Raw genomic sequence first — 14,821 nt, forward strand, 5'->3', positions numbered from 1 at the left:
GAACTATTTCATATTTCTCTTTTCTGAGGAATATGAAGAAAAAAGAAAACTTCATGTTTTTTATGGCAAGGTGCAAGAAAACTAACTAGAAGATTTATCCATAAAGAATAGATTGAATGGCATAAGACTAAAACCAAAAAGTAATGATACACTCCAGGTAAGAGGCAGTAATAGGCCCTAAATCTGGGTGATAGTAGTGAGAATGAGTGAAGGAATAAGGGCCAGAATAAAAACACAAAATAATTTAAGGAGAAGGAGCAGTTAAGAAAAATAGTATCGGTAACAAAGAGGTTAGCATTTCTGCTAATGTCTATTGTTTTCCTTCTCTGCTCCCATTCTGAATTCTTACTCTGGATGTTCTGCTGTCCCTTGCCTGCTCTGCTTGCCCAAGGTCTTCCTCTAACTTATTTACTCACTTACCTGTTCAACCCATTTATTGAGAAACAGTAATTGTGCTAGATCCTGGGAATAGTACTGGTGAACAAGATAGATAAGGTAAGGGACTACAGGGCACAAGAGAAAATAATAGGAGGGGCACTTTGCTCAGATTTGAGAGGTGCCCCTTGAGGAAATATAAAATAAGTAGAAGTTTTCCAGGGAAAGAGAAGGGACAACAACATTTTGGAAAAGAGGGAACTTTTTGCAAATTGAAAGTGTCATATGGCTGGAGCACTGAATTCAAGGTGGGAGTGGTAAAGGTAAAACTAGAGGTAAGCAGAAGCTAGACTATAAGCAATTTCAAGGATTTGGGACTTTAAGAACAAGAAGAAACTATTAAAGAATGAAAGTCATTAAAAGAGTATGACAGGTTTAGATTTGCATTTTAGAAAGATAATAATGGTTGCAGGAAGAGGAACAAAAGATAAACACTGCAAAGATTTTTGGTTTGTAAAACTAGGTAGATAGTGATGTCATTCCTTGAGATGTGAGGAAGAACAGGTTAGGATTATAAATTTAGTTTTGGTCATGCTGAGTATGAGATAACTGTGGAATATCCAAGAAGACATCTACAATAGATAATTGGAAATAAGTCTGAAGTTAAGGGAAAAATACAGGTTTACTGAAGCTTTGAGAGTAGATGACCTTGCACATGCAGAATACAGAGTGTGAATGCAAGGTCTAAGAGAGAACTCTGAATAACACTGATATTTAATGACTGGGTCAAAAGTAGGAGCCTTCAGAGAAGCTGGAAAAAAAGGAAACAGATATTTTAAAAGGAGAGGACAGAGCCACATAGCACAGGGAGATCAGCTTGGTGCTTTGTGACCACCTAGAGGGGTGGGACAGGGAGGGTAGGAGGGAGATGCAAGAGGGAGGAGATAATGGGGATAGATGTATATGTATAGCTGATTCACTTTGTTATAAAGCAGAAACTAACACACCATTGTAAAGCAGTTATACTCCAATAAACATGTTAAAAAAATAAATAAATAAAAGGAGAGGACAATGCCAAGGAAGATAATTGTTTCAAGGAGGGGGTGATTAGGAGAGGTGCCCAACCTTGACCTACCTTCCTTTAGGCTTTCCCTTTTTCTTATACCCTAATAATAGTACTGTATGCACCCATTTTCTTAAAACTCAACACTTAGAGGTCGCAGCCAGATTATCTGATAAATTTACCTAAAATTAATGGATTCTAAAGGCTTGATTTGTTACCCCATTCAGTTAACAGATTATCACTGAAGTAGTTTTTTTTTTTTTTTGAGACAATGCCTTCACTCTAAAGAACAATTATTAAAATAAAAACAGTAATATCAGCAGCACTAGTAGTAATAATAACAATAGTAGCAGCTAACATTTATTGAGTGACTACTGTCTACCAAACATTTCACAGTTCAATCCTCACAATAACCTTTAAGGTAGATACTCTTATTATCATTTTACAGATGAAAAAATGAAGGCAAGAGATACTGAGCACTTGCTAGTAAGCAGAGAAACCAAGATTCAGGTAGACTGTGTTTTCCTGTATAAAATGAGCCAGTGAGGACAGGTGTTTGAGATCCACAGATTTTTCACTGTATCTCAAAATATATAAAAAAGGCACCCACTTGCTCTGCTTATGTATGTGCCTGAATTTGAGCAGCACATCAATTTAGAGGGTTCAGGCTTGTTAAATCATAAATCTTGCTTATTGAAAGTGTTTCATTACTTTCTTAAATTAGAATTAACATTTGGGACTTATAATACTTTAAATACTAAGGGGTTTTAATGGACTAGATCTATCATTACAGGAAATGTTTATCAAACCTGACGGTAATGGGATGATGGACAGGTTTCATACAAATATTTAAGATCACTATCATTAAGATGATGATGGCATCATTAAAAAGATGATCCATTATGTGTCACTATCATGTATGTAATATCCATACATAAATGTAGTATCACATTTATGTATGGATATTAAAAGTATGTGAACAGAAGGAGATATAAGTAAGGTTATAGATAGAAAATAATTAATTATAAAATAAAACAGAAGTAAATCTAACTCCTGAAACCTTTGCCTGAAGTATTAAGGTCACTGAGAGAAACCCTAAAAAATCATAAAATTCAGTGGATTAGAATAAGACTAGCAAACTTTTATGCATAAAGTAGAAAAAGCAAAGCCTCACAGAAAGTTAGGAGCTGCAGATAAACTAACATATCTCAAATTTTCATTTAATAGTTACAGTAAGAATTTTAATGAATGACATTTATCTCATCTGCATCCCACTGAACCCTGTTTTATCATATAATGAGTGTCTCCAATAAAACAGTAATGTCTTCAAGTAAATGTGTCTGTAAGATAAAATTACTTTGAAATTAAAAGCCTATTTGAAACCTGGGATGAATGTGCTAGTCTTTGAGAACTGGCAAAACAATTTGGAAGAAAAGAGTTGCTTGAAAAGAAGGACAATGCTGAGTCAGTTTCAAAATAGAGCCATGGGAAATCCTTTACTTCAGTAGTGACTCGACCGAATCATTATTCCAGTTTCTTGCTACTGTAGTAATAAAATGTCTTAATTCATTTAAAGAAGAAAGTCAGGGGAGAACTTCAAGATGGTGGAGGAGTAAGACATGGAGATCACCTTCCTCTCCACAAATACATCAGAAATACATCTACATGTGGAACAACTCCTACAGTACACCTACTGAATACTGGCAGAAGACCTCAGACTTCCCAAAGGCAAGAAACTCCCCACGTACCTGGGTAGGGCAAAAGAAAAAAGAAAAAATAGAGACAAAAGAATAGGGACCTGCACCAGTGGGAGGGAGCTGTGAAGGAGGAAAAGTTCCCACACAGTAGGAAGCCCCTTCACTGGCGGAGACAGGGGGTGGGCGGGGGTGGGGTGGGGAAGCTTCGGAGCCACGGAGGAGAGCGCAGCAACAGGGGTGCGGAGGGCAAAGCGGAGAGATTCCCGCACGGAGGATCGGTGCTGACCAGCACTCAGCAGCCTGAGAGGCTTGTCTGCTCACCCGCCAGGGCGGGTGGGGGCTGGGAGCTGAGGCTCTGGCTTTGGAGATCAGAGCCCAGAGAGAGGACTGGGGTTGTGCGTGAACACAGCCTGAAGGGGGCTAGTGCACCACAGTTAGCTGGGAGGGAATCCGGGAAAAAGTCTGGACCTGCATAAGAGGCAAGAGACCATTGTTTTGGGGTGCACGAGGGGACAGGGATTCAGAGCACCGCCTAAACGAGCTCCAGAGATGGGAGCGAGCCGCGGCTATCAGTGCGGACACCAAAAATGGGCATGCGATGCTAGGGCTGCTGCTGCAGCAACCAAGAAGCCTATGTGCAAACACAGGTCACTATCCACACCTCCCCTCCCGAGAGCCCGTGCAGCCCGCCACAGCCAGGGTCCCGCGATCCACGGACAACTTCCCTGGAGAACACATGGTGCGCCTCAGGCTGGTGCAACTTCACGCTGGCCTCTGCCATCGCAGGCTCGCCCTGCATTCCGTACCCCTCCCTACCCCCGGCCTGAGCGAGCCAGAGCCCCCTAATCAGCTGCTCCTTCAACCCCATCCTGTCTGGCCAGGAACAGATGCCCTCAGGTGACCCACACACAGAGGCGGTGCCGATCCAAAGCTGAACCCCAGGAGCTGTGCGAACAAAGAAGAGAAAGGGAAATCTCTCCCAGTGCCCTCAGGAGCAGTAGAGTAAATCTCCACAGTCAGGTTGATGTACCCTGCATCTGTGGAAAACATGAATAGACAATGAATCATCCCAAAATTGAGGCGGTGGACATCAGGACATTGAATCACCAGAGACCTCCCAGCTCCATGTAATATCAAAAGGCAAAAGCTCTACCAGAGATCTCCATCTCAATGCTAAGACCTAGCTCCACTCAACAACAAGCAAGCTACAGTGCTGGACACCCTATGCCAAACAACTAGCAAGACAGGAACACAACCCCACCCATTAGCAGAGAGGCTGCCTAAAATCATAGTAAGGTAACAGACACTGCAAAACACACCACCGGATGCGGTCCTGCCCACCAGAAAGACAAGATCCAGCCTCATCCACCAGAACACAGGCACTAGTCCCCTCCACCAGGAAGCCTACACAACCCACTGAACCAACCTTAGCTACTGGGGGCAGACACCAAAAACAATGGGAACTATGAACCTGCTGCCTGCAAAAAGGAGACCCCAAACACAATAAGTTAAGCAAAATGAGAAGCCAGAGAAACACAGCAGATGAAGGAGCAAGGTAAAAACCCACCAGACCAAACAAACGAAGAGGAAATAGGCAGTCTACCTGAAAAAGAATTCAGAGTAATGATAGTAAAGATGATCCAAAATCCTGAAAATCGAATGGAGAAAATACAAGGACCTAGAAGAACTAAAGAACAAACAAACAATGATGAACAACAAAATAATTGAAATTAAAAAATCTCTAGAAGGAATCAATAGCAGAATAACTGAGGCAGAAGAACGGATGAGTGACCTGGAAGATAAAATAGTGGAAATAACTACTGCAGTGCAGAATAAAGAAAAAAGAATGAAAAGAATTGAGGACAGTCTTAGAGACCTCTGGGACAATAATAAACGAACCAACATTTGAATTATAGGGGTCCCAGAAGAAGAAGAGAAAAAGAAAGGGACTGAGAAAATATTTGAAGAGATTACAGTTGAAAACTTCCCTAACATGGGAAAGGAAATAAACAGTCAATCAAGTCCAGGAAGCACAGAAAGTCCCACACAAGATAAATCCAAGGAGAAACACGCCAAGACACATATTAATCAAACTATGGAAAATTAAATACAAAGAAAAAATATTAAAAGCAGCAAGGGAAAAACAACAAATAACATACAAGGGAATCTCCATAAGGTTAACAGCTGATCTTTCAGCAGAAACTCTGCAAGCCAGAAGGGAGTGGCAGGACATATTTAAAGTGATGAAAGGGAAAAACCTACAACCAAGATGACTCTACCAGGAAGGATCTCATTCAGATTCGACAGAGAAATTAAAACCTTTACAGACAAGGAAAAGCTAAGAGAATTCAGCACCACCAAACCAACTTTACAACAAATGCTAAAGGAACTTCTCTAGGCAGGAAACAGAAGAGAAGGGAAAGACCTACAGTAACAAACCCAAAACAATTAAGAAAATGGTAATAGGAACATACATTATTGATAATTACCCTAAATGTAAATGGATTAAATGCTCCCACCAAAAGACACAGACTGGCTGAATGGATACAAAAACAAGACCGGTATATATGCTGTCTACAAGAGACCCACTTCAGACCTAGGGACACATACAGACTGAAAGTGAGGGGGAAAATGATATTTCATGCAAATGGAAATCAAAAGAAAGCTGGAGTAGCAATTCTCATATCAGAGAAAATAGACTTCAAAATAAAGACTGTTAAAAGAGACAAAGAAGGACACTACATAATGATCAAGGGATCAACCCAAGAAGAAGATATAACAACTGTAAATATTTATGCACCGAACATAGGAGCACCTCAATACATAAGGCAAATGCTAACAGCCATAAAAGGGGAAATCGACAGTAACACAATCATAGTAGGGGACTTTAACACCCCACTTTCACCAATGGACAGATCATCCAAAATGAAAATAAATAAGGAAACACAAGCTTTAAATGATACATTAAACAAGATGGACTTAATTGATACTTAGAGGACATTCCATCCAAAAACAACAGAATACACTTTCTTCTCAAGTGCTCATGGAACACTCTCCAGGATAGATCATATCTTGGGTCACAAATCAAGCCTTGGTAAATTTAAGAAAATTGAAATCGTATCAATTATCTTTTCTGACCACAATGCTATGAGACTAGATATCAATTACAGGAAAAAAATATAAACACATGGAGGCTAAACAATACACTACTTAATAACCAAGAGATCACTGAAGAAATCAAAAAGGAAATAAAAAAATACCTAGAAACAAATGACAATGAAAACACGATGACCCAAAACCTATGGGATGTAGCAAAAGCAGTTCTAAGAGGGAGGTGTACAGCAATACAATCCTACCTCAAGAAACAACAAACCTCTCAAATAAACAACCTAACCTTACACCTAAAGCAATTAGAGAAGAAAGAACAAAAAAATCCCAAAGTTAGCAGAAGGAAAGAAATCATAAAGATCAAACCAGAAATAAATGAAAATGAAGTGAAGGAAATGATAGCAAAGATCAATAAAATTAAAAGCTGGTTCTTTGAGAAGATAAACAAAATTGATAAACCACTAGCCAGACTCCTCAAGAAAAAAAGGAAGAAGACTCAAATCAATAGAATTAGAAATGAAAAAGGAGAAGTAACAACTGACACTGCAGAAATACAAAGGATCACGAGAGATTACTACAAGCAACTATATGCCAATAAAATGGACAATCTAGAAGAGATGGACAAATTCTTACAAAAGCACAACCTTCTGAGACTGAACCAGGAAGAAATAGAAAATATAAACAAACCAATCACAAGCACTGAAATTGAGACTGTGATTAAAAATCTTCCAACAAACAAAAGCCCAGGACCAGATAGCTTCACAGGCGAATTCTATCAAACATTTAGAGAAGAGTTAACACCTATCCTTCTCAAACTCTTCCAAAACATAGCAGAGGGAGGAACACTCCCAAACTCATTCTATGAGGCTACCATCACCCTGATACCAAAACCAGGCAAAGATGTCACAAAAAAAGAAAACTACTGGCCAGTATCACTGATGGACATAGATGCAAAAATCCTCAACAAAATACTAGCAAACAGAATCCAACAGCACATTAAAAGGATCATACACCATGATCAAGTGGGATTTATCCCAGGAATGCAAGGATTCTTCAATATACACAAATCAATCAATCTGATACACCATATTAACAAATTGAAGGAGAAAAACCATATGATCATCTCAATAGATGCAGAAAAAGATTTCAGCAAAATTCAACACTGTTTCATGATAAAAACCCTCCAAAAAGTAGGCATAGAGGGAACTTACCTCAACATAATAAAGGCCATGTATGACAAACCCACAGCCAACATCGTTCTCAATGGAGAAAAACTGAAACCATTTCCTCTATGACCAGGAACAAGACAAGGTTGTCCACTCTCACCAATATTATTCAATATAGTTTTGGAAGTTTTAGCCACAGGAATCAGAGAAGAAAAATAAATAAAAGGAATCCAATTCAGAAAAGAAGAAGTAAAGCTGTCACTGTTTGAAGATGACATGATACTATACATAAAGAATCCTAAAGATGCTACCAGAAAACTACCAGAGCTAATCAATGAACTTGGCAGAGTAGCAGGATACAAAATTAATGCACAGAAATCTCTTGCATTCCTGTACGCTAATGATGAAAAATCTGAAAGAGAAATTAAGGAAACACTCACATTTACCATTGCAACAAAAAGAAAAAAATACCTAGGAATAAACCTACCAAAGGAGACAAAAGACCTGTCTCTAAAAAACTATAAGACACTGATGAAAGAAATTAAAGATGATACAAACAGATGGAGAGAGATACCATTTTCTTGGACTGGAAGAAGCAACTTTGTGAAAATGACTATACTACCCAAAGCACTCTACAGATTCAATGCAATCCCTATCAAACTACCAATGGCATTTTTCACAGACTAGAACAAAAAAATTTCACAATTTGTATGGAAACACAAAAGACCCCAAATAGCCAAAGCAATCTTGAGAAAGAAAAACAGAGCTGGAGGAATCAGGCTCCCTGACTTCAGACTATACTACAAAGCCACAGTAATCAAGACAGTATGGTACTGGCGCAAAAACAGAAATACAGATCAATGGAACAGGATAGAAAGCCCAGAGATAAACCCATGCACATATGGTCACCGTATTTTTGATAAAGGAGGCAAGAATATACAATGGAGAAAAGACAGCCTCTTCAGTAAGTGGTGCTGGGAAAACTGGACAGCTACATGTAAAAGAATGAAATTAGAACACTCCCTAACACCATACACAAAAATAAACTCAAAATGGATTAAAGACCTAAATGTAAGGCCAGACACTATCAAACTCTTAGAGGAAAACATATGCAGAACACTCTATGACATAAATCACAGCTGGATCCTTTTTGACCCACGTCCTAGCGAAATGGAAATAAAAACAAAAATAAACAAATGGGACCTAATGAAGTGTAAAAGCTTTTGCACAGCAAAAGAAACCATAAACAAGACAAAAAGACAACCCTGAGAATGGGAGAAAGTAATTGTAAATGAAGCAACTGACAAAGGATTAATCTCCAAAATTTACAAGCAGCTCATGCAGCTCAATATCAAAAAAACAGACAACCCAATCCAAAAATGGGCAGAAGACCTAAATAGACATTTCTCCAAAGAAGATATACAGATTGCCAACAAACACATGAAAGGATGCTGAACATCACTCATCATTAGAGAAATGCACATCAAAACTACAATGAGGTATCACCTCACACCAGTCAGAATGGCCATCATCAAAAAATCTATGAACAATAAATGCTGGAGAGGGTGTGGAGAAAAGGGAACTCTCTTGCACTGTTGCTGGGAATGTAAATTGATACAGTCACTATGGAGAACAGTATGGCAGTTCCTTAAAAAACTAAAAATAGAACTACCATATGACCCAGCAATCCCACTTCTGGGCATATACCCTGAGAAAACCATAATTAAAAAAGAGTCAGGTACCACAATGTTTATTGCAGCTCTATTTACAATAGCCAGGACATGGAAGCAACCTTAGTGTCCACTGACAGATGAATGGATAAAGAAGATGTGGCACATATATACAATGGAATATTACTCAGCCATAAAAAGAAACGAAATTGAGTTATCCGTAGTGAGGTGGATGGACGTAGTGTCTGTCATACAGAGTGAAGTAGTCAGAAAGAGAAAAACAAATACTGTATGCTAACACATATATATGGAATCTAAAAAAAAAAAAAAAGTGGTCATGAAGAACCTAGGGGCAAGATGGGAATAAAGATGCACACCTACTAGAGAATGGACTTAAGGACATGGGGAGGGGGAAGGGTAAGCTGGGAGAAAGTGAGAGAGTGGCAGTGTATAGATGGACATATATACACTACCAAATGTAAAATAGATAGCTAGTGGGAAGCAGTCGCATAGCACAGGAAGATCAGCTCGGTGCTTTGTGACCAGCTAGAAGGGTAGGATAGGGAGGGTGGGAGGGAGGGAGACACAAGAGGGAAGAGATATGGGGATATATGTATATGTATAACTGATTCACTTTGTTGTAAAGCAGAAACTAACACACCATTGTAAAGCAATTATACTCCAATAAAAATGTTAAAAAAAAAAGAAAAAAAAGATGTGGCACATATATACAATGGAATATTACTCAGACATAAAAAGAAATGAAACTGAGTTATTTGTAGTGAGGTGGATGGACCCAGAGACTGTCATACAGAGTGAAGTAAGTCAGAAAGAGAAAAACAAATACTGTATGCTAACACATATATATGGAATCTAAAAAAAAAAAATGGTTACGAAGAACCTAGGGGCAGGACAGGAATAAAGACACAGACCTACTAGAGAATGGACTTGAGGACACGGGGAGTGGGAAGGGTAAGCTGGGATGAAGTGAGAGAGTGGCATGGACTTATATATACTACCAAATGTAAAACAGATAGCTAGTGGGAAGCAGCCGCATAGCACAGGGAGATCAGCTGAGTGCTTTGTGACCACCTAGAGGGGTGGGATAGGGAGGGTGGGAGGGAGATGCAAGAGGGAGGAGATATGGGGATATATGTATATGTATAGCTAATTCACTTTGTTATAAAGCAGAAACTAACACACCATTGTAAAGCAATTATACTCCAATAAAGATGTTTAAAAAAAAAAAAAAAAAGAAGAAAGTCAGTTCTGTCATTGTATAACCCAAACCCCGAAGCCTCTATTTTACTTCTTTTACAGTTTGTTCAAATACTCTCCAGAAATTAGTATAGAATTTTACACACAGTTAAATGAAGAAGAATGCCTTTTCATCAAATTAGGTGCAGATAAATTATTTTGCACTCTACGGATATTTCTGCCTAGATAAATAATGTTGACTACTATGCTAGAATGAGAATTGAAACATGAACTTACTATACCATTGTTTTCATAATCATAACTTTATTAATCCAGAAACTTCTTGCCCAGGAAGATAAAACTTCAAATAACTTTATTACTCAACCTAGGAATTTCCTGAAAGACCCATTAGCTTTTGTTTTTTTATTTGTGTTTCTTCTTTTGTTTTATTTATGTATGTATGTATGTATGTATGTATGTATGTATGTATGTATGTATGTATGTATGTATATATGGCTGTGTTGGGTCTTTATTGCTGCATGCGGGCTTTCACTAGTTGTGGTGAGGGGGAGCTACTCTTTGTTGCAGTGCCCGGGCTTCCCATTGCGGTGGCTTCTCTTGTTGCAGAGCACGGGCTCTAGGCGCAGGGGCTTCAGTAGTTGTGGCACGCGGGCTCAGTAGTTGTGGCTCACGGGCTCTAGAGCACAGGCTCAGTAGTTGTGGCGCATGGGCTTAGTTGCTCCGCGGCATATGGGATCTTCCTGGACCAGGGCTCGAACCTGTGTCCCCTGCATTGGCAGACGGATTCTTAACCACTGCACTATCAGGTAAGTCCCGACCCATTAGCTCGTAAATAGACAGTATCAAGGACAGTTTAAACACCAAGACTCTTTTAAGCCCTCATCCACAAATCCTTGTATGCCGGGGGTGGGGTGGGGCTGGGGGCCCTGGGCACTGCTGTGGTACACAACCCCTTTCCAGGGAGTAAGGCATGCTGTGGGCACATGGCCCTGGTCTCCACTGCTGGCCATGAGGTGGCCTACTGCAGAACTAGCAATTGGCTTGGGCTGCCTGGCCCTAAGCCCTGCCTGGAAAAGCAGGTGGGAGGAAAAGTGGGGAGGGGTGCCTGGAGTCTGGCACAGCAGATCATATTAATCTCAAATTTGGCATTGACATGCTGGGTTCACTTTGAGGCAAGAAAATGAAAGAGATATTTGTGTGATAAAAGTTCCTCCAGAGATGAAATATACAGATTACTTTGTGATTGGGAATGGAATCTCCATCAGATACTTACATGTCATGGCCTACCTAGTTCACTGTGAAATGTACAAATGCCTGAGATGTAAAAGTGAGCCTCACATTAAGATCCAAAGGAAGACAGATTGAAAGATTTAATATTGTTAAGATGGTAATAGTACCCAAAGCAATCTATGGATTCACTGTAATACCCATCAAAGTCCCAAAGCCCTTTTTCTTTTCCCCAGAAATGGAAAAGCCAATCCTCAAATTCATATGGAATGGCAAGGGGCCCCAAAGAGACAAAACAATATTGAAAAATAAGAACAAGGCTGAAGGATTCTCACTGCCCGATTTTAAAACTTACTACAAATCTACAGTAATCAAAACAATGTAATATTGGCACAATGATAGACATATAGATTAATGGAATAGAATTGAGAGTTCAGAAATAAACCAATTAACCTATAGTAAATTGATTTTTGACCAGGATGCCAAGACCATTCAATGGGGGAAAGAATAGTCTCTTTAACAAATGGCACTGGGACAACTGGATATCCATATGCAAAAGAATGACTGGATCACTACCTCACACTATATACAAAAATTAACTCAAAATGGATCAATGACCTAAATATATAAGAGCCAAAACCATACAAGTCTTAGAAGAAAACATAGGAGTAAAGTTTCATCACTTTGGATTTGGCAATGAAATCTTAGATAGGATATCAAAAGCACACCCAACAAAAGAAAACATATATATATAAAACTTTACCAAAATTAAAAACTTTTGTGCATCAAAGAACATTATCAAGAAAGCGAAGAGATAACCTAGACAGTGGGAGAAAATATTTGCAAATGATATATCTGATAAGGTCTAGTACCCAGAATATATAAAGAATTCCTACAATCAACAACAAAAAGACAAGCCACCTGAGTAAAAACTGGACAAAAGACTTCAATAGATAGTTCTCCAAAGAAGATACACAAATGGCCAAGAAGTACATGAAAAGATGCTCCACATCATTTCTCATTAGGGAAATGCAAATGAAAACCAAAATGAGATACCACTTCACTCATACTAGAATGGTTATAATGAAAAAAAAACGAACAACAAAAAATGAAAAACAAAGTAACAAGTTTCGGCAAGGATGTGGAGAAACTGTAATCCTTGTACACTGCTGTTGAGAATGTACAATGGTTCAGCCACTGTGAAAAATAGTTTGGTAGCTCCTCAGAAAGTTAAACATAGAATTAATATATGACCCAGCAATTCTATCTCCTAGGTATATACCTCAAAGAACTGAAAATAGGTACTCAAACAAATATAGGTACAGGCATGTTCAAATCAGCACTATTCACAATAGCCAAAAGGTGGAAACACAAATGTTCATAAACTGACCAATGCATAAACAAAATGTGGTATAAATGTACAGTGGAATATTATGCAGCCATAACAAGGAATGAAACACTAACACATGCTACAACATGGATGAACCTTGACAACATTAAGTAAAAGAAGCTAGATAAAAATCGTCACATATTACATTCATCTGAAATTGTATGATTCCATTTATATGAAACATTCAGAATAGGCAAATCCTTAGAGGCAGAAAGCAGATTGGTGGTTGTCAGGGGCTGGGGAATGGAGAGTAACTGCTTAAAGGGTACGGGGTTTCCCTTTGGGGTGATGAAAATGTTTTGGAACTAGATAGAGGTGGTGGTTGCACGACATTATAAGTTTACTAAATACCACCGAATAATTGACTTTAAATGATTAATAATTTTACATTATGTGAATTTCACCTCAATTAAAAAAAATTAAAAGGAAAGACACTGATGATTGGTTTTATGTGGACTTTGGCAGCATGGTAATTCATTTGATGTTCTAGAAACCAGAGAAACCTACCAACTAGAGAATTATGGATCATGTACTCATATGACATTTAGTTTAGATAGCATCTAACATTACCTAAAGATTTCATTCTTGGAATTGAAGATGACACTTCATCTCTGAGTCCAGCGGAATTTGAGTATGAATGAAGTGAAATGAACTATTTTAGTTATTTCAGATTTGGAATGACTCATTTCTCTGAAAAATACAACTCCTTATCTCTATATAGTTTGGTTTGGTTGTTATTAACATAAGCCTTACCTGTGTCCTGGGTACTCATGCTGACTGACACGTGAAGACTGTAGCTAAATGACTGAATACACCAAAAAAATCCATATGTTCAAGTCACAACTTTAACATGTTGTCTTTATTTTGGGGGATCCCTGAAGGATTTCCTGGAGTTAGCATTGGCCCTTTTGTTCAACTTGAGCTTTGCTCAGGTTTTAATTAATTTTGCTTACATGCAAATCTATTCTGTAGAGTAGAAAGGCCAAAATTAAAGTAAAACCAAACAAAGCCACACACCATACACACAAAATCCTTGTCTTGCTGTATCCACCCACCTTAAACTGTTACATCATGATCTTTACCCAATTCTAATCAATTCTAATCTAGTCAAAATATTTATGATATTTTGAAGCTAGGTTTAAGTTGAGTTTTTCAAACTGTCACAATGAAAAACTCAACTTAAACCTAGCTTCAAAATATCATAAATATCTCAATGTTGAGCCCACACTGAAATGCTACTAATACTCTGTTAAGGTGGTATTCTCCCTGGCTACACTAACCTCTTATTTGTGGGGAGTCAACATTCAACAGTCTTAGAGGCCATAAGGAGACCCAGTCAAGACTGACCCCTTCCCGCCAGAGCCCAAGATCCTTGATTTGACAACAGCAAGCTCCTCTGAGACTCCTTGACCCTCCTGCTTTGGGGAATGGGAGTGTCTCTAATCACCTCAGTGAGATAAGTAAGTCTCACATTAGACTGAACACTCATTTATTTTCTTTGAGCTCCCCAACTGCTAAATTTATTTTGTCTTGTAGGAATAAGGAACCCATCTTTTTACTAAAAACATTACTGTCTGTCTCTGTCTATCCTTGGCATTTTCTGTTATACCTCTGTAAGGGGAAAATTCATATGGAAAAATATGGGCGTAGGCCCCAATAAGTCTATTTTGCAAACTGGCTCTGGGAATTGAGAGGTTCAGGTTTCTTCTCAAAGTGGTGTCCTTTGATTAAGCTTTGCCCTGCGTTACCCATCAACCTCTGAGAACTTTCCTTGTTCTTATTTTGTTAGAGTCTGGCTGTGGAAGAGAGCTCCCCTTCAAACCTTTTGATGCTCTGGAACTACAAATACATCAGTTCGTAGTTGGACAGTCCACTCATTAGGTTGGGGAGTCTGACGTATGAGGTGT

The 14,821-nt window shown here is 38.8% G+C and overlaps 1 protein-coding gene and 1 pseudogene across 2 annotated transcripts in view; one reads left to right on the plus strand and one right to left on the minus strand.

Annotated features, from left to right (window-relative positions):
- GPHN (gephyrin) overlaps window positions 1–14,821 on the minus strand; it is a 632,089-nt gene that overhangs the window by 148,176 nt on the left and 469,092 nt on the right. The gene's annotated exons all lie outside the window — the stretch shown is intronic.
- Window positions 11,281–13,555, plus strand: LOC137762668 (mitochondrial assembly of ribosomal large subunit protein 1 pseudogene; annotated as a pseudogene).

This window comes from Eschrichtius robustus, chromosome 1 (assembly GCF_028021215.1).
Source record: "Eschrichtius robustus isolate mEscRob2 chromosome 1, mEscRob2.pri, whole genome shotgun sequence".
In the NCBI taxonomy this organism is placed as follows: domain Eukaryota; kingdom Metazoa; phylum Chordata; class Mammalia; order Artiodactyla; family Eschrichtiidae; genus Eschrichtius; species Eschrichtius robustus.